Raw genomic sequence first — 27,971 nt, forward strand, 5'->3', positions numbered from 1 at the left:
CCATAAAATAAAATGGAACTTTAAATGAATGAATGACAAAATAAAAGAAGAAATGTGAAAAATAAATTACTTCACTACATGCGGGACTATTTGAGGCTTGCGAGTGATAACTACTTGCATTGTTAAGCAATGCTTGATAGGTTCCATGGACGGAATACATCGATGGCATTGAAAAATGCATATTGTGATGAAGAAAACTTGGCTGCAACAATAACAAACCTAACCTTCCTCCATAAGTATTATAGAAATCATATGCTTCTTGTTCTGTATCAAATGTCATGCGAACTCTAGGCTTCCAATCACACTCACTCCCATCATTCTCATGATTGTTAGGTTCCATATCAATGTGCCAAGTCACTTAAAAAATAAAAAAGTGCTCAATATTAGCATAAAAACTGTAACTTATGTTTGTAAAATAATACAAACTGAATAAGATAATTAACAAAGAACAAACTGAATAATACAAACTAAATTATGGTCTTTGTTATGTATCACAGTGTGGTTTTCATTAAGATGTTCACTACAGCAGGTATTCATTGTTAAATTCAGGAAAAAAAAAAACTGAATTTGCACTATATATGTTGCTTAATATATGTTCACTATCCAGACAACATGAGCATACAAAACTGAAATGGAATGGAATGTCATCAAATAGCAAATTAGTGAAAGCCATGTACTACTCCCAGAACCGAAACAATGAAAGAAAATAAGAAGATATGCATCTAAGGTTGTATGTATATGCGAGCATGTGCAAGCAAGAGAGTCAAATGAAGCTGACAGACACTGAAAATCGCAAGCAGAAATTATCATTTCTACTACTTTTTTTTTCCAACTTGTTTGTTACATTACCCAATTCGAAAAATCTGTATCATAACTTTTTTCAACATTTTCAAAAAACCTGTTGTATGATAACATTCAACATTTCAACATTCAAATTATCATTTCAACATTTCAACTTTCAACATTCAACACATTGTTATCATTGAATCCGTATCATAACTTTCAACATTTCAACTTTTTTTGAAATCTGTATCACTGAAATGTTGAATGTTGAATGTTATCATTTCAACATTTCAACTTTTTTCAACATATTGAGATGAAATATGTTGAATGTTATCATAACCAAAAAATGAAAATTTCAAATAAATCAACACCTGCATAAACAAATCGAAATACCTAAGTTGGACATCCACCTGTCAATGGAGTATGTTCGAACTCAAAACATATATTTAAACATTGTATGTTCTAAATACCTATTTTCTTCAATCGGTTGGAGTAGGGGCGACGGCCACGGCCACGGCAGGACAGTGGCGACGGCACGACGGCGGCGACAGCGGGGGGACTGCGACGGTGGGGCAACGGGATGCACGACGGAGCAGCCTCTCTAACTCTTCTTCCCTCTCTCCTTCTTTCGTTGTTTTGCTTCTTCCCGCTCGTCTGTATAATTCTTCAGCCTGGGGGGAATTTTGAAATCGGAAAATCTGGTTTTGTTTTTTTTTTTTTTACTCACCAAAACGACGTCGTTTTGTTGAGTATTAAGCAGAGCCGTCCGATTATCCACTTTAGGAGATCACTCTAGAGGATTACTCTAGAGGATCCGCTCGCGGGTGAACTAGGTAATTTGAGAGAGTTTTAAGGATACTAAAGTCATACGAAGCGCTAGATTCACCATAAGGTTTTCACGCTTTTTATATATGGTTATAGATACAAAATAACAATAATAATAATCTTATATATACATATAATATTTATTATATGAATCAATGTAATAAATAAAAAATAAAAAAACAACCATTTAATAATGTTAGGGACCAAACATAACAAATTGATCACGAAATAAATATTCTAGGTGTAACAGAGAAAACTAAAATTTAATTTATATCGTATATTCTAATTTTCTTTTGTCACTTTTTAAATTACTTTTATAGATTCTTTTAACTTTTTTTTTCATAAGAATTACATGGTGACTAATATGATCTGTTTAATCTTTCATAAAATAATATTATATTCTGACAGAAAACATTTATGTTTTAATTTAAGAAGTGATATTTACATTTTAACTTCTCTTATAATTTCTTTTCATTTTTTGTTCTGTAAATATTGAGCCTTTAAATTTTTATTATTTTATATGATATGATTTTTTTTCTAAAGCAGAAATTGAATCATGTGAAATATTGGGTTCATGATATTTATTTAACAAACTTCTCTTAATATTGGGTTCGTAATAATTATTTAACAAATTTGAAAAAAACAAAAACAAAATATAAGCTACTTGTAAAACATTGAAATTAATATAAAGGGACCTGTTACAGTGTGCAACCCCTCGAGGGTTGCATAGGATATGCAACTTCATTATTGGCCATTGGATTACATAAATAGATCATGACCATTGAATTCTTTAATTTTGAAAAATTGGACACCGGAGCAACCGGTTGACCCATCTCTATTCTCTCTTCTTCCACAGTGTATTCTCTCTATACTTTCACTTTCGTGTCTCTCTCTGTGTCGCCCCCCCTCTCTCTCTCTGCTACCCTCTCTTTACTGCACTCATTCCTCTCTCTCTCTGTCTCGCCTGAATGGCCGAAGTGGTTGTTCTGTTTAAAACCCTAATCTAACCCAGTGAGCCTCTGTTTGGTTTCTAAGAAAACAAAGGATTTGTTTTTTTGAAGAGCAATCAACAAGGTACGCCTCCCTCTGATTATTTCAGAAACCCTCCCTCTTCTTCCCCATTTTTTGCTCTGTTTTCTCTCTCTGAATTTGTATTCCAGTCTGTCCTGGCTCACACTGATTTGAAATTTGTACGAATGAAGCAAGGCTTTGTAAGGATGTTATTCTATTTTGCTATTTATATATCTCGGTTGACATTTGTAATGAAATAATCCATTTTTACATTAATTAATATAGTATTTTGTAACCATTTTGTTGCTTCCATGACTTGTTCTTGTTTTGTTGCAAAATATTGCATCTTATTTTGGCATTAAAATTATAGGGCTAAATTATGTTATTTGAATTTTGATTGCATTTAAGATGTTTGTAAAAATGCCTAGTTTGTTAGCAATTTAAACAAAAGTATTTTGGAACTATATTTTCATTGCATTTAGATGTTGTTGAAAACTTGTGATTGATTTAACATGTTCTTCGAAGATTTATCCCAAAATATATTTAGTGATATTCACATGAAGCAGCTATAACTTGTGGTTGGGACCTCCCAATTTGTAAGTTAGGGCAAATAGTTATTCCAAGTGTTTTTAGTAATGTGTAGTTCTTATTGTTCTAGTTGAATTAAATAGCCATCTGAATTAAATCTTTTGTTTGATTGGTTTTTAAATATATATATATATATATATGTATTGAAAAGCCAATGTAGTTCACATACAATAGAAATACTTCCAAAAATGCTAATCAAACAGTGCTTGAACTTCACTTGTATCTTTCTTTAAGCATGAGCAGTTGACAAGATAACGAGAAAATGACTCTAACCAACAAAACAACTTTGAAAAGCTAAAAAGAATTGAAGTATATGATTTTAAATTTTAGCTAAAAAGTAGTCAACGTGAAGCTTATGCTTAATAAAATGAATTTCCGCATCCTTTTTCCAAAGTATATTGGTGCTAAGAGAATCCATGAATTATTATCTTCCCTCTAAGCATGGAGGCTTTCCTAGCAACCATGAAAGATTAGTGCGAAACTTTAGAATTGAGTAGTGGGTAGGTAGTGTGAGAAAGGGAAAATTTTGAATTTTTCTTCCCTTGTTTGTTTGCATGATAAATTTGTCATGATAATGTTGGAAAATGTAAGATTGTTAAATTTTGTGTACCATCCATACCAACATGGTAAGTTGCTTTTCAATTTCTCGCAAAATATACATAAATGTTTCTTGCAAAAAACAAAGAATGTTTTTTTTCACTATTTTGTCACTTTTGATTTTCTATCTAAACATGCATCTTTTTACACTTGGTTAATTTTGACCTAACGAACTATACTTTGTTTTTCGAGTAACATTCTTATGATAAGAGATATGCATAGTAGCATTTCCTTTATATATGTATATTATATACTTATAAAATTTATCTTATAAATGCTATATTTTTTGGGACAAGTATCTTAGATGATTGGTTTTAGTTGGATTGTTTATATACATATGCCTAAGAGGAGGGACAAATATCATCAGGATAGTGTAATTTAGTAATTTCAATTTGGGGACCTACATCCCAAGGACATTAGGGCTGCAATTAATAAATCAATAAGAATTTTTTTTATAATTACAACTAAAATGAGAAGGTGAAAAGTAAATATAAAGAGGTGGCAATCGCCTATTTGATTTACCAAAATATCCTTTTCTTCTTCCTTTTTCCTTCCATTTGCTTTGGAAATCTTGTCATTGAGTCCCATACAACCAATTTCCTCCCTCCTTGACCAACCCCAACACCTTGCCTGCCACCACCAACCCCTCACCCACCTGTCCCGTCCCTCCTCGACCACTTGAAACCCTTCCCCACCCATTTCCATCACTTCCTCACGCTACTCTCGTCTACCTCTTCTACACAAGCCCCTTCCAACCCCACCCAACCTAACACCCTAATCAACCCAAACCCAAGCCATCGGAACCCCACCAAACTCCTCCAGTCCCACCCCATCTCTACTCTGCACCATCTCTCTCTTAACTATTGTTGAAAGATACAAGTCCAAACTATGCAAGGTGGTGATGATCTACTCCCAATGTTTTGGCCTGATAATTACATGATATCTATGGAGTGGAAGAATCATGAAGGAATATGTATCAAACTTTTAAAAACAAAGAATAAAAGAGAGAATATTTGTCATGTATTTCTATAAATTATTAAATGGTTGAACCAACAAGTAAAATGATAAAGAATGTGAGCTTTGTCAAGATTGATTATTTGGTATCTAAATGTTTTGACTTGTACATAATAATCCATACAAAAATTGCTTGAGACTTAGAGCTTATGTGCCCCACTTCGACGTAAGTTTACAGACTAATGGCTAGACTCAAGAGTTGTATCCATTCACATTTTGAAAAATCCATGAGAAAAAAGAATCCGTTTCAATATGCTACCCCTTAAGGGTTGCATATAATATTCTCCCTAACTATTGGCTCTTTTTATTTATCTATTTTAATTGCTCGAAGGGTTGGTTTTGGTACGTTAGTCTAAGTCTTTACGTAATGGCTATTGATAGTTCAAACAAATGTATTAAAAGTTTCATCTCTTGAATTGTTTATGTGGTTTGTTAATGTGAAAGCATATGTGCAAAATGATATTTGTTTGCTTTTAATTGATAGCATGGCACTGGCGGGTGTGCTAATTTATTTATTTGCTTTTAATTGATAGTAGGATACTGGCAGATGTTATAATTTATTTGTTTTCTTTTAGTTGATAATAGGGCATTACCGGGTGTGATACTTTTTTCTGTTTGCAAATTATGATAGTTAAGGATTGGAAATGCTCTAAAGTGTACTATTATTGTCAGTCATACTCTGTTGAGGTGTGAATTTATTGGGTTTTATGCCATGCTTGGGACTTTTATACCATGTTGTGAGTCCCAAACATGGTGTAAAATTCTATAAAATTAAATCTCACAACAAGAATTATCATATCAAAAAATATATATTTAGAATTAAATTACAAAAAAAATTACTTTTGTGAAAATAATAAGGATATCAAGTGAATGAGGATATCGCAGGTATACTCTATTGTCTTGATGTGCATATTTTTATATAATTTTATGTTATTAAATTTTGTCTATGTAGACTTAATGAAAATTTTACACTTCTTGATGACGTGATTGAAGGTGTGGTCATAATGCGGTTTAAAGTGTAGTCTTGCATGTGTGTTTTTTAGTTATTTGAATGAAGTGTGTTCTTTGATCTAGTTTATACCCATTGGAAAAAAAATAAAATAAAATAAGAAAATTCTAGCGTTGCCACTAATTATACACTGTTTTGAAATGTGAAACACATGGGTGGCAATTACACTCTATTTTCAAGTGTGTCTGGTTATTAGGCATTACATTTTTAATTTGGGTTGTGAAATATAAGTAGTTTCATTCATATGCAATTTGTAATATTCTTAACTGTTAGTTGCCATTTGTAAGAAGCTGCATTGGTTGCATTGTCATTGATTACCGTGATACAGGGAGGACATGATAATGTTCATATAGGTGTCAATCATAGTAAAATTGAAAATATCTATTTGGATTTGGTCCTTGTGGCTGCATTGTCATGGCTTGAACTAACACCAGTGTGGTTTGAACTCCATATTTTGTAAGGCTACCATCCTCTTTGTTTGTTTGTTTTTTTGTTTATATGCTTGAACTGAAACGTTTGGTCTTGCTCCATTGAAGAAAAATATTGTAAGAGGGATTCCAGGTTCTACAACATTCCAAGGCATCTTGCTTTATCATTTTTTGTTATAAAGAATATAGCATAGCATTATAGAAGATTTGATTAAGAACGATAGGTTGTTGGACTGACTCAAGTAACTTCTTCATTAGCTTGTTCAGAAGGGCTTTAATGAAATGTAATAATTCTTTGGTTTAATTAATTGTTTAACTGTTGAAACTGGTCTATGTTTTTTTCCTTAAATTCCTTAAATTGGATTGATCAATGGAATGTTAAAATTGTTCTTTCTTCCTCCTTTATTTTATTTTACGTGACAATGGGATCTAGACCTTCCAATATCAATTGAAGCTTGTTGATTATGGCTTGCCATATGAAAGTGTTCCATGGGAGCTAATTTTAATTTATTTATTTTTTAGTGGGTGGCTTTCTAAGCTTATATTTGCCTTAATATTTGTGTGGGTGCTTTAAGTTTTCCATTGTCCCATGTCTCCATGTTGATGCTAGAGATAAGAATGTCGCAGTACCCTTGACATAAACAAACACACACCATCCCCATTATTTTTGTTGCTTTCTCTTGTTGAACCCATCATAAACACCACTACCCAAATTGGAAATAACAACAGTCAGCACCCTTTACTATTTTGAGTAGATTTTAAATTTTCCAAAGTGTTATCCCAAGGAACGGAGTGGCCACATAATTACATATAGAATATTGACTCTATATAAAATAGATGATCATATGAGATAGGGAGATTTTGGTTTTGATTTTTATTTAAGTGCTAATTATTGGTGGAATTTTATGGCAAGTGTTATGGTTTTGTGTTTTTATCAACTTGTAGCATTTGTAAATTTTCGGCGATTGATAGAATATTTTGATGTACTTCAAGAATGATATGTTTTTTTTCTTAAACTAGCATTGATTTTTCTAATTTCACCATCTTTGTCTTTTTTTGGAACCGTTCCTAAATTTTGTGTTTCAAGTTTATTTTCTAGAAATTCAAACCTCAACTTCATCGTTATGTTTCCAATGTTTTTGGTTGATGCTTATTTTTATGATTTTGCAAACGGATAGTCTATTATGGTTTTGTTTTTGTTCAAGTGTTCTATGGTTATTCTACCTTGCACGTGTGCACACATACTGGCAAGGCGGGTAAGTACAAGGTTAGGTGGGTTTCTGATTCGAGACTTCTCTCTTATTGCCAAAGTAATCTTGCCTTTTGCGAAGTCAAGTGACTATTAATGGGAAGAAGAAAAAAAAGAAAAAAAAAAAAGAGCTCCTAAGATTCAACGAGGAAAGTTGACTCAGGCAATTATGTTTATTCACTAAAAGAATTACCTTGGAAACAAGCAGCCTAATTGAAATTGAAAGTAAAAAAACATATTTTATAAACTATTACTCAAATTGAATTTTTTTGATCTGTCCTTTGACAATTCCAATTCCAATTCCATTTCAAGATTGTATAATATAACTTTTTGTAGAAGATCAATATATGTATGCATTACTTCTAGAGGCTTTAGTCTTACTAGAAGGAAATCTAGTGTAATTATGCCAAATTTGTGAGGTTTATTGTAATTTACCAAATTAAATTGTGAATGAATGACTTTTTTTTTTTTGAACTAGTGAATGAATGACTCTGATCCACGATAATTAATGGATCTTTCCTATGGTTATGGTTGAAGAGTTCAATTGCAGGGTCACATGAAAAAAAAAATGTAAAAGCCTTCCATGTTACTAAATTTTTGTCTTGTATTGTCTTTAAGGTAGAGATTTTTTAAGTTCGTAAAATATACAAAGCAAGGATGTCTCTCATTGTTATTTACACATAAAATGAGTTTGTCTCTACTGGCTTTGACAAAGAGTTTGCAAGAGGGGAGTTGTTGTATTGTGCAAGGCTTGAAACTTGCATACCATACGCAAGTTAATTTTCAGCCATTGGATTTGATTGAATTAATCTAAACCCTTCAATATTTTATATAGTTTATACCATTTACCTGCTAAACTGGTTGAAACTTTCCCAGCCATTCTCTCTACTTCATCAGTTACGTTTCTCTCTCTCTCTGGTTTGGCTAAACAGGACTCCCTTCTCTCTCTTTTCCAGTCGTTCCACGAATGGAGATCGAAGTCGCAGGCTATGCAATGATTTGAAGAGGTATTCACCCAAAAAAAGGATTGAAGAGGTATGACTATAATAACCCTAAAATTTTCTCCCCCTTGCTACTAATTTATGGTTTCTCCCTCTCTTTCTCTGATTTCTTAATCCGTGCTCTTGCTCTTTATCATCTCTCACTCTCGTCTCTTGCTTTCGAAGGCTTCTTGAAGATCTCTATCTTCTCCAGTAGCTTATTTGTTTGAAAGAGTTCTCATTGAAGAGGTATGGCTTGAAATCCTTGGTTATTTATAGTGGTGATTCTCCCCTCTTTGTTCAATCTATTATTTTTATAGGTTAAAAATGGGTGGAAGCGTCAGCACTTGTCCAAAGGTGGGCGGCTCACTTTGATCAATAGTGTCCTATCCAGTATGGGATGGTTAGAGGGGGGTGGTGTTCAAATCGGGTCAGTCAATCACATGGTTGTAGTTTGTGGAAGGGGATTTGGTTGGGTAGGAAGACCTTTTGGGATAGGGTTCGATTTAAAGTGGCGATGGGGGATCGGGTTCGCTTCTGGGAAGATAGGTGGTGTGGCGAGTTGTCTTTGGCGGCTATGTTTCCACTGATTTTTGCTATTGCCGCTGATGTGGAGGAGTTGGTTGCTTTGGTTCGGGTGTTGCAAGGGCAATCATACACGTGGAATCTTCATCTACGTCGTAATGTGCAAGATTGGGAGTTGGACCAATTGGTGGGTTTGTTGGGTTTTTTGTATGAGTTGCAGTTTGGAGGGGATGGGGAGGATACTTTATCATGGGAAGGTCTGAGGGCTAAAGGGATTTTTTTGGTGTCGTCGTTTTATGGGATGCTTGAAAGGGGAGGAGTTGGGGTGTTCCCTCGGTAGAACATTTGGGCGGTGGGATCACCGTCCAAGGTTGCTTTCTTTGTTTAGACAGCTGTTTTGGGTCGCATTCTGACTATTGATAACTTAATTCAGCGGCAGCATGTGTTGGTTAATTGGTGTTTTATGTGTTGCAGGGATGCGGAAATCGTCAATCATTTGTTTATCCATTTCTTGGTTGTGTTTCGGCTTTGGAATTTGATTGTTGCTTTATTTGGTTTGGTTTGGGTGCAGCCGGGGTTTGTGTTGAGTGTTCTACAAAGTTGGGGTGGGGCTAGGATGGGCAAGAGGCGTCGGAAGGCTTGGGTACTTGCTTCTCATTGTTTGTTTTGGTTGATCTGGTTGGAGTGCAATAGGCGGGTTTTTCAAGATTTGAGTCATTCGGCTCTTTGGTTAGAAAGTAGGTTACTTTTGGTTTTGTATAGTTGGGTAAAGGGTTTGGTGGATCATGATGTTTTGACTTTTGTTGATTTTGTGGAAGATTTGAATAGTTAGTTTTGCGCCCATGGGGTGTTGGTTTCCTTTTTGTATTATTTGCATCGTCTTGATGCTTTCTTAGTAAAGTTTGTTTATTTATAAAAAAAAAAAAAATGTCACTCAAGTCGTTATTGTTGTACGTTGTGTAGATTGGAAGTTGCTTATATGAAAAATAAATATGTGGAATATTTGAACTAAAAGAAAAATGTGCATAATGAAAAACTTCTTGCAAAGTGTTGGAATCCCATATTGTCAAAACCAAAATTAATCTCTAATTGTCTTTTTATATTTACAAATACTATAAATTGCAGGTTTTTTTTTTTGGGTCTGTTGCTATCTTATTTTTTAAAAAATAAAAATCCTCATTGAAATTGCTGATGCTTTTGTTGTCCCATTTTTCTTATATGTGTGCTTATTTTTTTAAATATTGTTCAGTTATTAAGGGAAAACATTTGTGCTAATTTTTTGTGAAGTATTTTAGAACAAGTAGTAAAACTATGAGGAAACCATGTGAAAAACTATGTGTATGGTGGCGAGTGGTGATACTTGACTAATCAAAATACTGAACGTGATTTCAAAATACCGAACATTAATATTTTTTCTCTTTGAAGTAAGACTTTATTTTAATTTTAATTTTTCATTTTTGTTTCAGGTATCGATATTGGCAACAGTTGATGGCTATTGGATGACTTTCAAATTCTTTTAATTTGGCTCCTTTTTAGGGCAATAGTTTTGATTCTAAATTTGTCTTTAATTTATGTAATTAATGACTTTTGCATTCATTTCACAAATCACAAGTGTCGTGAATGATTTTTGGGTAGTGTTTGGGTGTGCAACCCAAAGGGAGTTGGACATCATATGCACCTTAATTCTAAACCATTAGATTACTTAAATTTAATCTTAATAATGGCGAAAAATAGGCAACCGGGTTAGCCGGTTAACCTTTAGCTCTCTCCTTTACTCTTAGCCTCACTCTTTTGTTTCTCACTCTATTGCTCTCACTCCAGTGGCGAAGGAGCTACTCAGGGACCACCGCAGCCATTAATAGTAGGCTCGAAGCTTTCAGTTTCAAGAACATCGGTCCGCTCAGATTCGTATGATCGAAGAGAGTCTCCGATTTGCCAGTGTTCCTGGTGCGTTCTAATTTCTTTTATCTTTTTTTCTATCTGAATATATTTTGATGATCTGATTTGATTTCATTTAAATAAACAAGACATTCTTATATTTTCAATTGTTTTGTTTAATCCACGATGGAATGCGAAGGTGATTACATCTGTGGCTGGGGGATTTTGCTGCATTCGTTCTTGGTGCAAAATCCCTTGGACTTTGCCTGTCGAAGCCCTAGGTCACCGCTCTCTCTCTCTCTCTGTATTTCCTAAAATCTAGTATATATTTTGGTCCATTTTGTGAGCCTTGTTCCGGTTATGCTTGTGTTAATATATAAATCTGCATATTCTTTTGCTCATATTCTCTCTCATTGCATTATGTGAACTTTAGTTGTTGATTTTTGCTCCTTTAAAGTTCATTGTTTGTGGGGGTGAAGCCCATATCACCTATTTATTATAATTTTCACTAACCCTTCATTTTGGCTGCTTGGAAAACCTAATACGAAGAAAAGAACATATCCAAGTTTCCATACTTTTGTTTACTGAGTTGTAATATGCTTACTTGTGCAGATTTTATTTTATTGTTTTTTTGTTAAATTTTTCATATTCTAAACTTGAACTTTTGTGCTTTTCTCATATTTTCTCTGCAATCTAACACAACATATATATATATATATATATATATATATTAACTGTTTACTTGGGAATTAAGCAATTTTATGATGTTAGAGAAGATGTTTATGTGGCTACTCACTCTGCTATTGGACTATTATTAATTAAACCTGTTAATGTCTACTTAAGTACTCAAGGAAAACATGAAGTTCTCCATAATTTCTATTTAAGACCAATGAGATTTATATTTGTCTAGAAATTATATTTTGTAATAATGATATCCTTTGCTCCTTTCTTTCTTGGACTTTTTTTTTCCTCCCTTTTCCACAATTGTCACATGGATGCTCCAAATATACAATTATAGTTAGGAAAATCAACACCACTTATTAATAGCTCTTTATTTGTAATTTTCATTGATGAGATTATTTGGTTTCCTCTGCCTATCAATTTCGAGTCAACTTTTAGAGCGATAAAGAAGTTTTGATTGCTTTCTTGTAATGAAATAATTTGTGAATATGTTCATATATTGGCATGTATACATTTGTTGTATTTTGGAACCATATTTTTGCTTCAATCTTTTTGAACAAGAAGTATATAAACTACAGCTTAATTTTTCCTCTTCTTTTTTCTTCTAATTTTTTATGCAGAATGAAATAGCTACATTTTTTTTCTTCTCTTGAGAAGATAGTGAACTTCAATGCACACGCATGCACACACGAACAAATGGACAAAAATTGAAGCCATGAGGATATGAACTAAGGTAAAGATAAAAACTTTCACCATAAGCTTTTTTTCTATAATAATTATGTCGATTGAGGGTTGTGATTTTTTTTCTTGATTTCAAATTTGTTTTGTAATGTGTTAATGTGACTTTCTTAAAAGATAATAATTTAGTTATATTTAGTTGTATTAGTCTTGGGGTGGGTTATATACCAATTGATTGGTGTTAAAAGAGTGGAAATCTTGACTAGCCAACAAAGTTGATTTTTATCGTAGGAAAGTTGGCCCTTGTTGTTGTTTCTATGGGTTTCCAATGAAAGAACTTGAAATATGGGCTTCATGACAAAAAATCGAATAAAGCATTTGAAGTGCTCGATAGGCTTGAAGGAGGCCAATAACTATTGGTGGGTTGAAAAAAGTGGAGTTGGCTTAGGGATCTATTTTGGATAATATATGGAAATTGTGACTCTAAATAATTTTTTTTTTTTGCTGCTTCTGCAATGTTTGATTTGAGTGCAACATATTCTCAAGAAAATATAAGCAACAAATAGTAAGTAGATTTTGATGATCAACATTATGAAAGAAACCTGCACTGCGTACTTAGATGGTTCTTATAAAACAAAAGTGAGATTCTAAGTAACATTCTTGAATTGTGACATATACTATGAACAGAACCTTAAATTAGCAGCCACTTACCAGTTTGAAACCAAAACAGAACACCAATTATGTGACTCATGCGAAAACCAAATTTGAAGAATTCGCAGATAGGCACATGTATGTGAAGATGTGTTTTGTCTTTTTGTTTTGTAGTGCATTTGTGTATAGTGGCCTTTTTTTTATTGAAGGTACTAGCATGGCCTTTCTCCTGGAGCACTCTTCGAATAATAGGCATGATGACTCTTGTCAAATGGTTTTGATTTATGCGAAATGGTTTTGAAATGGATTTCTATGAAATGAAATGGGTCTCTTTCTATTGAATGATTCTATGAATTTCTTTGTCCAACTATATAGATGGGTTTATATGAAATGGGTTTGATGGGTTTCCAATAAAATGAAGAGGTGTGAACGAGGGATGTCTATTACAAATAAATTTTCTAAGGAAGTAGTGGTTGTTGAATGATAGATTTGTGTCTATTTCAGAGTCAAGGTTTTGGGAATTGATTCATTTAGATCACAACTTTCAGTTAAGGTTGGGACTCGCCTTTTGCATCAAAATTGAAATTTAGCAGAAGGTAGAATGTTGGAGGTTTTAGAATACTTGATTATCTCACTAATTTTATGAAAGCATAAAGAGATGTGTTTTTGGAAGTAGACTTGTGCACTTGTGGTACGTGTTTTAAAAATGGTAGACTTAGCAGGAAAACATGGCAATTTTTTCGGAGTTCTCCCCTCCTTTTGAGTCTTCTTATAGGTTTTGATATTCCCTTTGTATTATGTTAGATAGTGCCTAGATTGGTTTATGATGGTGCTTTATGGATTAAAGGGAAAACAATTTGTGCAATTGCACACTTAACACGCCAAAAAAAAAAAAGAAAGAGAAGTTTTTGGTTAGGCACTCTAGTTCTCTGGATTATTAGAATTTTGAACAAGGGTTAGTGAAACTACGAATTAGTTTTTGGTCAAGCACTATAGGGTTTTTGCCAAAATTGGTAAAAATTTTATACTATTTTTGTCAATAGGGTTAACATTAATTGATTAATGTAATATCTAGGAACCATAATTTTACTTGCAGGGTTTTTACTAAACTGGTAACAATTTTATATGTATTTCATTCATATAAAATTTGTAAATGTCCTTAGTTGTTAGTTGCCATTTGTAGAAAGCTGCATTGGTTGCATTGTCATTGATTATTGTGATACAGGGAGGACATGATAATGTTCATATAGGTGTCAATCATAGTAAAATTGAAAATTTCTACTCTCCAAAAAACTGTTTGGATTTGGTCCTCGTGGTTGCATTGTCATTGCTTGAACTAACACGTTAGTGGTTTGAACTCCATTTTTTGCAAGGCTACCATCCTCTTAGTTTGTTTGTTTGTTTTTATTTTTATTTTTATTTTTATATGCTTGAACTGAAAGGTTTGGTCTTACTTCAAAAAATGTTGTAAAAGGGGTTCCAAGTTCTAGAACATTGTGAAGCATCTTGCTTTATCATTTTTCGTTATGAAGAATATAGCATTGCATTATAGAAGATTTGATTAAGAACAATAGGTTGTTGGACTGACCTAAGTAACTTCTCAGTTAGCCTGTTCAGAAGGGCTTTAATGAAATGTAATAATTCTTTGGTTTAATTAGTTGTTTAACTATTGAAACTAGTCTATGTGTTTTTTCCCTTTAATTGGATTGATCAATGGAATGTTAAAATTGTTCTTTATTCCTCTTAATTGCATTTTGCTTCTTATTTTATTTTACGTGACAATAGGATCTAGACCTTCCAATATTCATATACGTAAGCATCACCCATTGCTTCTACAGTATATAGAGGATATAGCCTTGCCTAACAGTTAGTAAAAAGGTTGAGAGTAGATGTCAAAAATGAGAAAATATGTAAATGTGTAGCACATCCAATTTGTAAGGAGAAAATGCATAACATCTTTGTCATATATTTTTGTTGGATATGTCGTTTGATATTTGAGCAACTGGTGGTTGTTATTTGCTGTAAACTCTTGATTGTGATGTGCAATTCCATGAGTCTTCTTTGTGGTAATTGAGGCTTCTTTGTAGCATTGATTTGGATTTGGTGAAGTCTTCTTTTATTTTGAAGGAGGAAGTGTTGTCTTATAAATTATTTATGTTTAAATTTCTTTCTTTCCCTTATTTAAAAAAAATTATAGATTGATTAGTCAAAACTTCCTATTTGGCTTTGAAGCTAGAAAAAACTAGCTTTCAGGTACTGTGGGAGTGGCGGAGGTTTGGGCACCATCTAAGATTTCTGAGGGTCTGCTTGTTTTATTCTTTGATGTAGTAGGGTGTGGGGTGGTTGTGTTTGCCACTGTTCAAATTTGTACCATCTCGGGATGACTATGAATCTACACTGAACCTACAGTAGTGAAGATTACATATACCAATTGCAGAAAACCCACTGTCACAATTTTTTTTTTTAAAAAAAAAAAAAATCAACATGCATTCAATTTTGAATTTGCACTAGCCCAGACTTTTATTTTGTCCTCTTTAGCAGGTATAGCCATTCGGATTGGTAGGGTCCTTGATGTGGTGAAGCGGTAGGAAAACACCTAAGCTTGTATGGACAAAAGGTAGGTCTAGATGCACGAGGAACTAAAATCTGTGTAAGTGACATTGAATGAATTGACAAAAAAAAATTGTAGATACTCATGAGGATGGAGGACAAGGTAAGGATGAGGAACACGAAGAAGAGTTGGGAAGAGATGAAGATGATGATGATGAGGGAGATGAATAAGAGTCGGGAACAGAAGATGTTGTAGACGGAGATGAATTTTTTAAGGAGCCTTGACCTTGGCCTTTTCATTGTTTTTGTAGTTGAATATGTTAATTTGTTTTGTGGTTGTCCCAATTTGTTTATGAACACTTTTTTCTTACTTTCGGGAGTTTAGTATGATATGTTTTGTGTATACAAAAAATTTTATGGTTGGTGTTTTGGTAAATATGACCACACCAGGTTGTTTATTGTTTGAAATATTGTAGTAAATTGCCTTTTTTTTCTAAATTTTTGAAAATTGTCAATGAAGATAAGTTGCTTGATATTTGAAATATGATGTATTGTGCTTGATGTTTAATATATTGAATAGTAATTTATGAGGAGATTGTGAATGATACAGTTTGTTAACTTCAGACCTTGTTATATAATCATTTCTAATTTGTAAGCCCATGGACTGACTAAACATTCAAGATTTGGGCTTTTAGTTGTTATTTGGATTATGGCCAATGGATTGGCCAATTGATTTCTATCAAGGTAGTGCATTTTCCAATCAATTTGAAAATTGATTGGGGACTCATTAGTCAATCAATTCTTGCAAGAAAGTGGAAATACCAATCAATTGGCCAATCCATTTTCGAGCCCATGGCCATGACAAACAGAAAAATAAATAAATAAATAAATGCCAAAGTTTGACTTCCTTGTATAATTTGCTTGAATATTGTTTACAATCGATTCATAGTGAATCTATTAGGCACAAGGCATGTTACAATCTCACAATCAATTGGAGCAAATTTGTATTGTTTAAACTTGGTTGGCAATGGTACACAATCAATTGCTCTGTGCTATTGCAATATGGATGCATTTTGTGCTGAATAGATTGGCATCCATAATCAAATTTACAACCTTACACGTCAATAATCTACACATACATGGATTACCAAAATCAAATTTACATCCACATTTCATCATCCATGAAGAAGCCATCCAAATTACATCACGTCTATACAAAAAATAGTCACTAATCACTTTTGGTGAAGGGGTTAATCATCCATGTCCATTTGTTGGCCTTTAAATCATCGCTGGAAAACCTTGACCTCCATCAAATTTCTCCGCGCTATAGGAACATGAAATGGCCCCATCCACATATAAATCATCAAAAGTAGATGCTTCATTATGAAGGTCAACATTAGGAAGGTAAGGATATTGTTATCGCGTCACGTACCAAATATCTAAGATTTTTGAGATGGGATACATGCTCTCATTAGAAACTAGAGACATTTTTTTGTTCTTGTTAGAAACTCGGTCTTTATACCACATTCTAGGCAACTTTTGTCTAGAATCATATATTGCAGAAATTTCTTTATACCATTTATCTACAACAATCCAATTAAAGTGAGTAAAGAATTGAACAATGTTATGATCACCTTTTCAAATATCCCCTTAATGTTCCATTCAGACTTTCACTAAGTTGTGTGTTTCGCTTTCTTCCAATAAATACCCACTTCATATACATGTGCGCCCACTGCTATTTTTTTCTCCAAGTTCTTTTCATCCACTAATTCTCTTGTAAGTTGTATTTATCAATCAAAGAATTCTAAGCTTCAATTAATTCATGCTCATTCTCGTAGTCATAAATGCAAGCTTTTAAATTGCTACTAAATTTTGAACCAAAAAAGAAAAAAGAAAAATGGTACCATTTCATAGAATGGCAGGCACGGCAGCAAACAAGGGGTCACTGCGGTCCATCACTCCCTGTTGTTGTGCCTGCCATGCTATGAAACGGTACCATTTTTCTTTTTTGTTTTCTGTTTTTTTTTTTGTTTTTTTGTTTATAAGAGTTACATTAATTCTTATTTTATTATAACAAAACAATCTATCTACCAGTCGCCATCTTCCCTACCCCTCGAGCAAAAGGTCCCTGCTTTACATGGAGTAAAAAAAGCTAGCTATTTTTTTATTATTTTTCATTTATACATTTTTGTCTTCTCTCAAACGGATTGAATGGTGTTCTTTGTCTTTGCTTCACCGTCATTCTCTCGGATTTACAGACCATTATTGTTCAACAAATTGGTATGTATATCTCTCCCTCTCTCTATATATATATGTATGTATGTATATATGTTTCATATTTTATTTTGTATAGTGTATTAGTGGGTTCAACAAGTATAATGGTTTGGTTTGTTTTTTGTGAATGGATTGAGAAATACAATTGTATATTATAAGAAAAATTATTTATTATGTAATTTTTGTATACATGTTATGTATTTTTGTATAAATATTATATAATTTTTTTATGAGTTACGATAATTTATAATTCATAAATATTTTTTTTGGTAGCAATGTTACGTTTTTTGTGGTAATATTACACATTTTTATAACAATGTTATGTATTTTTGTAGCAATGTTATGCATTTTATGGTCTAAAAAAAGCTTCAATAAAAAAAATGTATAACCTTACTACAAAATACGAATTTAATTTTTTAATCATAAATTATCATAACCAACAAAAAAAAAAATGATATAAGATTTGTGACAAAAATACGAAACATATACCAAAAAATTATATAATAAGAGGGCATATGGTTCACATCTTTAAGTATTTGCCAAAGGGTTCCCTATATTATATAATATACTAATGCTAATATTATTTGGCAATTGTATATTATAGACACAATAAATTTCCAATGCTATTGTACTAGATTTCCGATGTTACTGTACAAATTACACATCTTTTTATTCCTCTTCACTATCCTTTAATTAATTTACATTATTAATTGATTTATTTGATTTTGTTGAATTGTTTAATTACTTAACATTTGAAATTAATTTATAACTTTTTTGCTCAAATTCTTGTTTTGTTTAATTTTTTTCCCTTCATATTTGTTAGTGTTGAAATAGAGGATGGTATAATGGATGATGGTGGACTTGAGGGATGTATTGAAGAAATGAGAGGATTGGTCAACGATAAATCACCGTATCTTGATTTGGAGTTTCCATCAGAAGAAACTGCATATGAGTTTTATAATGAATACAGAAAAATTGTGGGGTTTGGTATTAGAAAAGATTATTGTAACAAAAGCAAGAAAGATGGTGTTATGACTAGTAGAAAGTTTATTTTTTTTAAGAAGGGAGAGAGGGAAAAAGAAAAACGGTACACGATGATAAAAAATCCTCAAAGTGTGTAACGCCCTCAAAATAATAACATTAAACCCATCAGATAAGACATGCATTTACATATAAACTAACCACATTTCTTTATTTCATTGAGTTTCATTACATAAGTATTACATGTTAACATCAAAACAAAATGCCCTACGGGCTTACAGCTTTCCAAGTTAACACTTGGTTACAACAAAAGAGTACTAACTCGTTTACACATTAAGCCCTTGGCTTGAAGTTACATGTAATACATCAAAAGTAAAACAACTACGCTATGTCCGCCTCTAGCCTCCCAAGCTATGTCCTTGGAGGTGGCATGCTTCCTGTACCTGAAAATGATATTCCCATATAGGGTGAGCCACAGCCCAGTAGAAATACACTAAACCAACCATGGACAATGACTAAAACATTAGCAATTGATAGTTGGTCAACACTGGTACAATCACATAAATTACATATTTATGTCAACGACTTACAAATCCCAATTACTTTTCATTTTCTCTTTTTCAACAGATAAGCATACTAGCTCTATCATCATTTCCACAGATATGTATAAAAACTATATCTCACATTCAGATAAGCATAAAAGCTATATCCACATTCTCAACAGATATGTATATCAACAATATCCACAGATAAGCATACAAGCTGTATCCACATTCTACAACAGATATGTATATCAACAATATCCACAGATAAGCATACAAGCTGTATCCACATTCTACAACAGATATGTATATCAACAATATCCACAGATAAGCATACAAGCTGTATCCACACTTCACAAAGATAAGCATATGAGCTCTATCTTCACTTCTCTAGACAAGCATATGAGCTCTGTCTACGGAGTTCATCCCCTATCTCCTCCCAATACCTATCCGGTTTAGAGGTACATCCCCTATCTTCCCCTAAACCGCGGAGTACATCCCCTATCTCCTCCTCTACACATAACGTATATAAACACATTGGTTCTATATACAATCACACAATACACACAATTAATGTATTCTATCAACCGTCAAGTTCCATGACACATTCCATTGATTAGTTTCCGTTTACCTAATCATCATGCATTGTCTACAACAATCTCGACTATCCTTCACCGATAGCCCAAAGCAGTTATTTCTAAAACAGATAATAAATGCACAAATGGATATTCAATCAACATTTCATTTCCTCATTTCTCACCAATTAATTATCCCAATTAATTAAACAATGTAATTAGGCCATTTTCCATAATTACCATTTCAACCCTTAGGTCCCATTTTCATCAATGATTCAACAATCATTCCATTTTTCTATGCCAAACATGCATCTAGGTTTATTATGAATAAAACCCCAACTTTTGTAAAATTACTCAAAAGCCCCAAACTTTCACAAAATTACCAAACCAAGCCCAACATCTCAAAATACCAAAATTTAAAGACAAAACCCATAGAGAGGAGTAGGTTATCCCTACCTCAAATTCGGAGTCCCAAAGGAGAAGACGACAAAACCCAACGTGCTCCAAAACCCGAGATTTTCAGATTAAAATGAAGCCCTCGACGATCAACAACCTTTTTGTAAAGGCCAAAGGTGAGTAAATCACTCATACTAGATCAAAACCTAGAGAGAAGGTAGAGTCTAGAGTGAGAGGCTCAACAATGGTGATTTTGGAAAAGTAAGAGAGAGAAGAGAAAGTGAAAAAGTGATTTGAAAAGTCACAATTTCGGAACTTTAACCCAGGTCTCCGCTCGAGCGTAAAATACCCCGCTCGAGCGTCCACTCACAGACTTCCGCTCGAGCGGCCAACCTCCCGCTCGAGCGCAGAATGCACTCGCCCAGCACTTTTGCAGAACCAGGCCTCCGCTCGAGCTCCCAACCCTACGCTCGAGCGGCACTCAGACAACCCCGCTCGAGCGGCCAATACCACGCTCGAGCGTACAACGCTGCACAGGAAAAATACTGAATGGGTGTAATCTACGCTCGAGCGCCAACACCTCCGCTCGAGCGTACAGGCCAAAAATCTGGGCAACTAGTTTTGGTTTCTAAACTCAACCAACCTGTAACAAACCCGCTCAACACATCCTATAACTCAAATACAAAGTAAGAAAGGATGTAAACAAGATAATAAACAACTACCAACATCCACGGACGCATGTCCGGATCACTATACCACAAGGGTAAACCCGGGATCGCTATAAAGTGAGACAAGAACAAATTGTAATGCATATATATCTTTTAAGTAGGACTTGTCGAAGTGGATTGTGTCAAAGTTTGATAACAACCACAATCACCTTGTGCATCTTCCTCAATGTACTCATTTGATTTCATCTTAGAGAAAGGTATGTGATGCTCAGGGTATGAATATTGATATAGCTGATGATATTGGAATATCTCTTAAGGCTTTACATGATCTTATTAGGCTAAGTTTGACATCTTTAAAAAAAGTCAAAAAGTCACTATCCTATTTAAGTCACATCACCTCTCTACCACATCACTTCAAATCCAACCCATATTTCATAAAAAGTCAAAAAATACACTTATTTAGAACATCCCAAACAGCCTCTTAGTGTTATAGTAGGAGGGAACTACAACAAAAGTAATCTATGGTGACAAAAAGTACTGAAGAAATCACTAAATAAGAATAATCCGTGATGAATTATAAAATTTTGTCACATATAATAAAAAAATAAAAATAATAGGTGACAAAATTTATTTTTTCTAACAAATACTTCTTTTTAGGTGAGGAAAAATTAAATTTTGTCACCGAAAGTTTTCCCGCTAATTTTTTTTGAGACTTTTGGTGATAAAAAAATTTGTCACCAATTATAAAATTATTAGTAAGGAATATATTTTTGTCACCAATAATTTTGTGTATATTTTTGTTGAGAAACTTGATTTTAAATATTTTAAGACTATTTGGTGAGAAATATATTTTTGTCCCTAATAAATCTTAATATTTTGAGACTTTTTAGTGAGAAAATTATTTTGCCACTAATTTTGGAGGAAAAATTTTCACATATTGGGCGGTAATGGAAAAAAATAGACTACTAACTTTTTTTTCTCTTTTATTTTTATTTATCAGTTTTCCTCTCCTCTCTCTTTCTAAACAAAACACAAGTTAATTAGCTTTCTAAGGAACCTATGGTGACGAAAAATAGTGAAGAAAATAAATTTTGTCACTAAATAAGAATAATTCGTGACGAATTATAAAATTGTCACATGTAATAAAAAAGTAAAATAATAGGTGACGAAATTTATTTTCGTCAATAAATATTTTTTTTAGGTAAGGAAAAATTAAATTTCATCACCAAAGGTTTTCCTTCTAATTTTTTTGGGTGGCGCCAAAATTTTGAGACTTTTAGTGAGAAAAAAAATCTGTCTCCAATTATAAAATTATTAGGGATTTCGTCACCAATAATTTTAAATATTTTTTTAAAAAAAAATTATTTTTAAATATTTTGAAACTATTTGATGAGAAATATATTTTTATCGTCAATAATTTTAATATTTTAAAATTTTTAATGACAAATTATTTTATCACAAATTTTGAAGAGAGAACTTTGAGATTTTGGCGGTAATAAAAAAAAAAACCTATTAATTCCCCCTAAATCCTTTTTTGTTTTTGGTGCTTTAGTTTTTCTCTCATCCCTCTCTTGCAAAACAAACATTCTTTGTGTTCAGCCCCCGTTAGCTTGTTCTCCTCCTTTAGCGCCGCCACCGCCTTCAATGTTGCCACAAGTAGAATTGGTTAGCGAATATGCCGACCAGGTAGACCCGTCTGACCCGACATGTTTTGGGTGGACGCGTGACACAAGCAAATATGGATCCAAAATTTTTAATTTCGCGCCAATTTCAATCTCTTACCCACCCACCCCCCTCCCTTTTTCTTTTTTCCTCCACCTATTTCCCCCCTTTTTCCCTCTGTCTCACCCCCTATTTTTCATTTCACGTTTTTCTTGCCCTAGCTTCATCCTTCGACGACTCTCTCTCTCTCACCTCTGTCTCTCTCACTTAAACAGCGGCGAGCAACGATCGGAGATCGGCGAAAGTGGCAGTGAGTAGCAATCGAAGCCTCGATTGGAAGGTATTCTTCTCTTCTCTTCTTCTCTTTTCCTCTTCTTCTTCTCTTCTGAACCTGTGTTCTGTGTTCTCAACCTTCTCTTCTTCTCCTATTCTTCTCTTCTGAACGTGCGTGTGGGTACGCGATTGATAAAACTATTTGTAAGCTAATTGATAAAACTAGCAATTGAAAGCAATTGATAAACCTATTTTTAAATTCGGGTTTTGCAGATTTTAGTTCTAGTTCTTCTGTCATTGATTGGGGTTTTTGCAAATTAAGCTAATCTGCTTTCTTCTATTTTATTGTTTGATGATGGTGGTGATGATTTATGGGTTTTTCATTTGTTAATTTGTTGGTATAAGAACTGTGATTTTGAATTTTCTGGGTTATTTGTGTGAATTGCTGGTTGTTCAAGTAAAGTTTTTTGTCAAATGCAATATACTTGTTTTTTTGGGATTAATAGGAGTTAACACTCTGTTTTTTTTTTTTTTTTTTTTTTTTTTTTTTTTTTTTGTATGTGTGTGTTTTGTTTCCAACCTGATAATTAAAAAGTTAATGACTTGATGTCAATGAGAACATAGAAATTTGTTACTAAGAAACTGTGAATATATCATTGTCAACAACTTGTAATTAAACTTCAGATTTGTTGTCAACTTGTGATTTAACTTCAGATTACAATGTGAATGTTAGAAACACAAAACTCAACATAATTTCAAATATAAATAATTTCATAAATTTTGGGCCTGAATTAAAACAGTGAAGATTTACTTGAAAATTAAGTCAACAAATGGCCCAAAATAGTTTAAATTAGAAAAGATTAACTAGCTCCTCAAATCCTAGAATTAGAATCTTTTAAGTGATTATATAATAGGATTTCGCATACCCACTGGTTGTTTGATGAAATGTTTCAAACTAATAATAATGAACAGAATACAGAATGTAGGAACAATTGTTTAATGAAATCTATTTGATGAACAAAATACATATGCAAGTGTTTTTATTTTGGTTAGAACTTATGTGTGAGGTGGGAATAAGAATTATGTATGCAAGTGAAGAATTATTTTGACTGGGAATAAGAATTATTTATTTTACATATTTATGTGTGAGTTTTTGGTTAGAACTTTTCTGGTTCTGTAATGGAGTTGAAAACAGGAGACTAAACTTCCTAATGCCTTGTAACTCGTAATGCCTCGTGATGCCTCGTCAACTCGTAATGCCTTGATATTTTTATTTTTCTACAATTTTGTTGCTAGGATATTGATCATGCACTGGAAGACTCAAATTCAAAATCGGGCATTGTCCACTCTTTATCTATATGTATATCTTCGTTGGATCCAAAAAGATCAATTCCTTCTTTCATTCCTTCCGAAGTCAACACATGTACGAGTCACCTACACCTGTTAATCCTGAGACCGTTGGTGCAATGCTGCCCAAGCTTGGTAAGTGTGTCATAAAATTTGTGTATGCTTGCTTGTGATGTCAAGGTTTCTCTCTACCTTATGCTAAATTTGTTTCTCTACCCACTTCAAATACTTAGAATATGAATTTATGGCTATAACTTGTGCACAGATTGGATGTTTATGTACTTGTCTTAAATGGGAAACTTTTTTCCCTTTCTTTGTTCTGAAACTGATATTTCTGAGTTTCTTTTCTTTGGTTTGAGGTTACTTTCCTTTGTTCTATGTAATATCATGAGCTCATATGTTATGATAGACCATTTGCATTCTATTGATGTGAATTGGTGGTGGAAACTGTTGAATATTGTTTTAAATTTTGTTTTTATTAACTTTGAAGTTAATTCGTGAATTGAAACACATGATATCTACACTCGTTACCGACATTGGTGGCAAGTTCCCTGTACATTGATGGTTTTTGGGTACTGGCCTCCCACTTTTTTTTTATGATGAGGAAGAGATTATTATATAGTACGAAACGGAAAAATATAAGACAATCAAGAAAAATAATAAGAAAATCAATGCTCTACCATGCCCTTTCTCATTTGTTGAGTTCATACATATTTATATATGTACTTAAACATGTAAAGGTATATATTGAAACACCTCAACTTAGGAACTTGATTAGTTGATCTAAGTTATTGGGATAGTGCCTTTGGATGACAACTTAATGCTGTGACTTTTGGCCAAGAAAATAGTGGTATATTGAACATTGAGGGGGAGGGGGGCACTTGCTGCCTGGTCCTCATGTGGCTCCCCCCTGTTGATGACTAACCAAGCTGTCAAAGGCCAAGAGTTGTGCAACAAACCTGAAAGACAAACTAAATCGAGATAAGTTTTACTTAAGATCCTTTTATTCAATTTATGTTCTTCAAAAAGATAAAATGAACAAATTTTCTGAAGAACAAGTTGACCAAAAACCAGCAAGGTTGCAATTCCTTGTTTCACTTTCATTCTGGCTCCATTGAGAATTAGAATAGGAGCTAGCTAAATGTTTTCACATATTTTATAAGCTATTGTAGGCTAAGATTGATTGATAGCTAGAAAGCGTAGTAAGTGTTACAAACTCTCTTAAATAGGAAGTTAATGAAAGAAATCTACTTGATCAGAAATTAAAGTAGGATAAGATAGGGAAGTAAAGAATTGTCATAAAATTAGATTTCTTAATTATGATAAACTAGTAACATAGACTTAAGATCTATTGTGACTCTGGTTAAACTCAAACAAACACACACACACACACACACACAAACATCACATTTAGGACATGCTATTGGCATTTATCTTAGCTTCTTGTACTCCACATATTTGAGTTCTAGAGAAGCCAAAAAGCACATGAGAAGTGGATCATAGGATGCTAACATGGAGTGCCAATGGGGCAATCACATGCACGCGGACACTTGCAAATTAGTCTTAAACTTATTAGCTGTGATATGAATTAAACTCAACATTCAGCTTAAGTGGAGTGGTGCTCCATTCTGTTTTACAGAAGATAGCGGATCACAAATTTAGAGTTTAGAATCTTACTACAATAACTCTAAGAGCAAGTAGTTTTATTTTAGATCTCAGTTTTCTTCCTTCTTCCTTCCTTTTACGTAGAAAAGTCAGTGTGAAAATTGTTATAATTCTTTCCACTTTAATCTGAAGAGGACGTGCCCTCAAGCCAGCTTTGACCGTAAGTAACTCCTTTTGCTCAATTTGCTAAGTAAAGTAGTGGATTCAATCCTCAGACTAGTTATGATGATAACTATAGTTATCTGGTATTACTATTATTATTACTGTTCTGCTTTCTTTTTTTCTTTTTTTTTTGGTGATGAGAGGTAATATAGTTTGACTCCCCCCCTCCCCCCCCCCCCCTCCCCCCCCCCCCCCAATATAGAAAGTAAGGGCTAGATGACAATACAGTTGACTTTATTGGCCATGCATTGGCACTCCATACAGATGATAGTTACTTGGACCAGCCTGCCATGGATTTTGTGAAGAGAGTTAAGGTGAAACATTTGGTTCCTACTAAAGTTATTTGTTTTATTTTTCTTAGTGTCTCCATTTTGAAGATCTTGGAATGATTTTTACCCTTTATACACCAATGTTGTGTTTGATCCGTTCAATGCTCTACTGTTTTCTGTGTTTCATTTCATATGGTAGTAAATGTTGTCTCAACTACAAACAACTGTCATTTCATATGGTGGTTTAAAGGAACATGGGTCCTATGTTACATTCCATTCTATCAATGGCCATAATCTTAGTTAAAGCACAAGATAACAGGTCTTTCTTTTTAATCTCAATCCTAGTTAATTTAATTTGACAAGGTAATACGAGTTGGGAGCAGCTCCTCTCTCCTTGTTTTCCCTCCTTCAAATTGATGTGAACAGTGAGTGAGGTTTTCCTTTTTGCATATTCTGTTTACAGCAGTCAGTGTAATGACCAGCTAATTTACGTCACCTTTGTTTTTGAAAAGCTATATGCAAAATCTTTAGCTCACTTCCAGGGAGGATCTCCTTGTATTATCCACTGTATGGGCTTGGAGAACTACCTCAGGTGTGTTGTCATTGGAATTGCAAGAACCTTTTAGGGGCTATATAATTTATTCTCAACTTTCTTTAACATTATTTACAGGCATTTGCTCGTTTGAGTGCCGTCTATGGTGGAACTTACATGCTCAACAAGCCAGAATGCAAGGTAAACTTTTATGATTCTCTGGTATCCTTGAAACCATATAAATAGCCTTGTTGAGCCCAAGTGTTTTTTACTGGGTTGAAGGGCTAAAGCCAGCACCAAGTGAGTGATTCTTTCAACTGGAAAGGGAAAAAATGGATCGTTTAGCTAATGCCAAAGATTAAATAAATTCTTTAATTTCCTGATGAGCAATCGTAAGTTGAAACTGATAGTTTCATTATCTTTAAATGATTCCCAACAATCAACTTGATTTTCCTTGAATTCTTCAGAAAACACAGTTCAAGGTCAACAATAGAGTGTTGGATGAGACTCTGTTTTTTTATACATATATTTTAGCAACGCATGTAGGTGGTTCATAGAGCTATTATTTGCCTTTGGTGTTCCATATAGCTGGGTTACAGTGCATTAAGTAGGCAGGGTGAGCAATGAGCATATAAATTGTTTGGGTTAATTACAATTTACCCCCTTGTAGTTTTATCCAAAAACACTATACCCCTATCAGGTTTAAAAGTATATGCATAATCTCCTTGGTTCTTGTTGTCATTAGTGCTAGTGATACATGGTATTTCTGCAATCTTTTGGCATCCTCTGTTATCCGTGTTGCTTATCATCAAGGATCACCTCAACTCTTTGAAGTTTTGGATTGTTATAAAATAAAATTATTTATTTATGAGTTTAGATGTAATTGATAATATGTTAATGTTTTCCTTGTTTATTGTCTTTGCAGATTGGTTTTTGATGACGTTTGGAAGCATACTTGCAAATGAAGATCAACTGTTGAATTTTTTTCTTGGACTGATACTTAGTTCTAGTTGTAAATCAAGATTGAGTGTTATTTTATTTTTTTTGTTTTTTTTGTACTCCCTGTTAGTTCATTTTGAAATTGGTTATGATGTTTTTTTATTTATTATACTTAATGGATTATTATTAAATTTGTTTGATGGATATATTTTCATTTATAATATAAATTGTTTAGTGAA

At 33.3% G+C, this 27,971-nt stretch overlaps 1 non-coding gene across 14 annotated transcripts; it reads left to right on the top strand.

Moving 5' to 3' along the window:
- Positions 1-2,352: 2,352 nt before the first annotated feature.
- On the top strand, positions 2,353-27,971 carry LOC114287724 (uncharacterized). 14 transcript variants are annotated; one of them, XR_014362674.1, is made up of 7 exons: positions 2,426-2,682; positions 8,437-10,956; positions 11,087-11,168; positions 22,821-24,300; positions 26,257-26,853; positions 26,932-26,994; positions 27,719-27,971. It is a non-coding gene; the product is annotated as an uncharacterized LOC114287724 (transcript). The 14 variants fall into 14 exon arrangements; XR_014362665.1 differs by lacking the exons at positions 22,821-24,300; positions 26,257-26,853; positions 26,932-26,994; positions 27,719-27,971 and adding an exon at positions 15,439-15,927 and having other exon boundaries at positions 2,417-2,682; positions 8,437-8,539; positions 8,671-8,733; positions 9,484-10,956; XR_014362673.1 differs by having other exon boundaries at positions 26,257-26,994.

This window comes from Camellia sinensis, chromosome 2 (genome assembly GCF_055761805.1).
Source record: "Camellia sinensis isolate YWXY chromosome 2, ASM5576180v1, whole genome shotgun sequence".
Classification (NCBI taxonomy): Eukaryota; Viridiplantae; Streptophyta; class Magnoliopsida; order Ericales; family Theaceae; genus Camellia; species Camellia sinensis.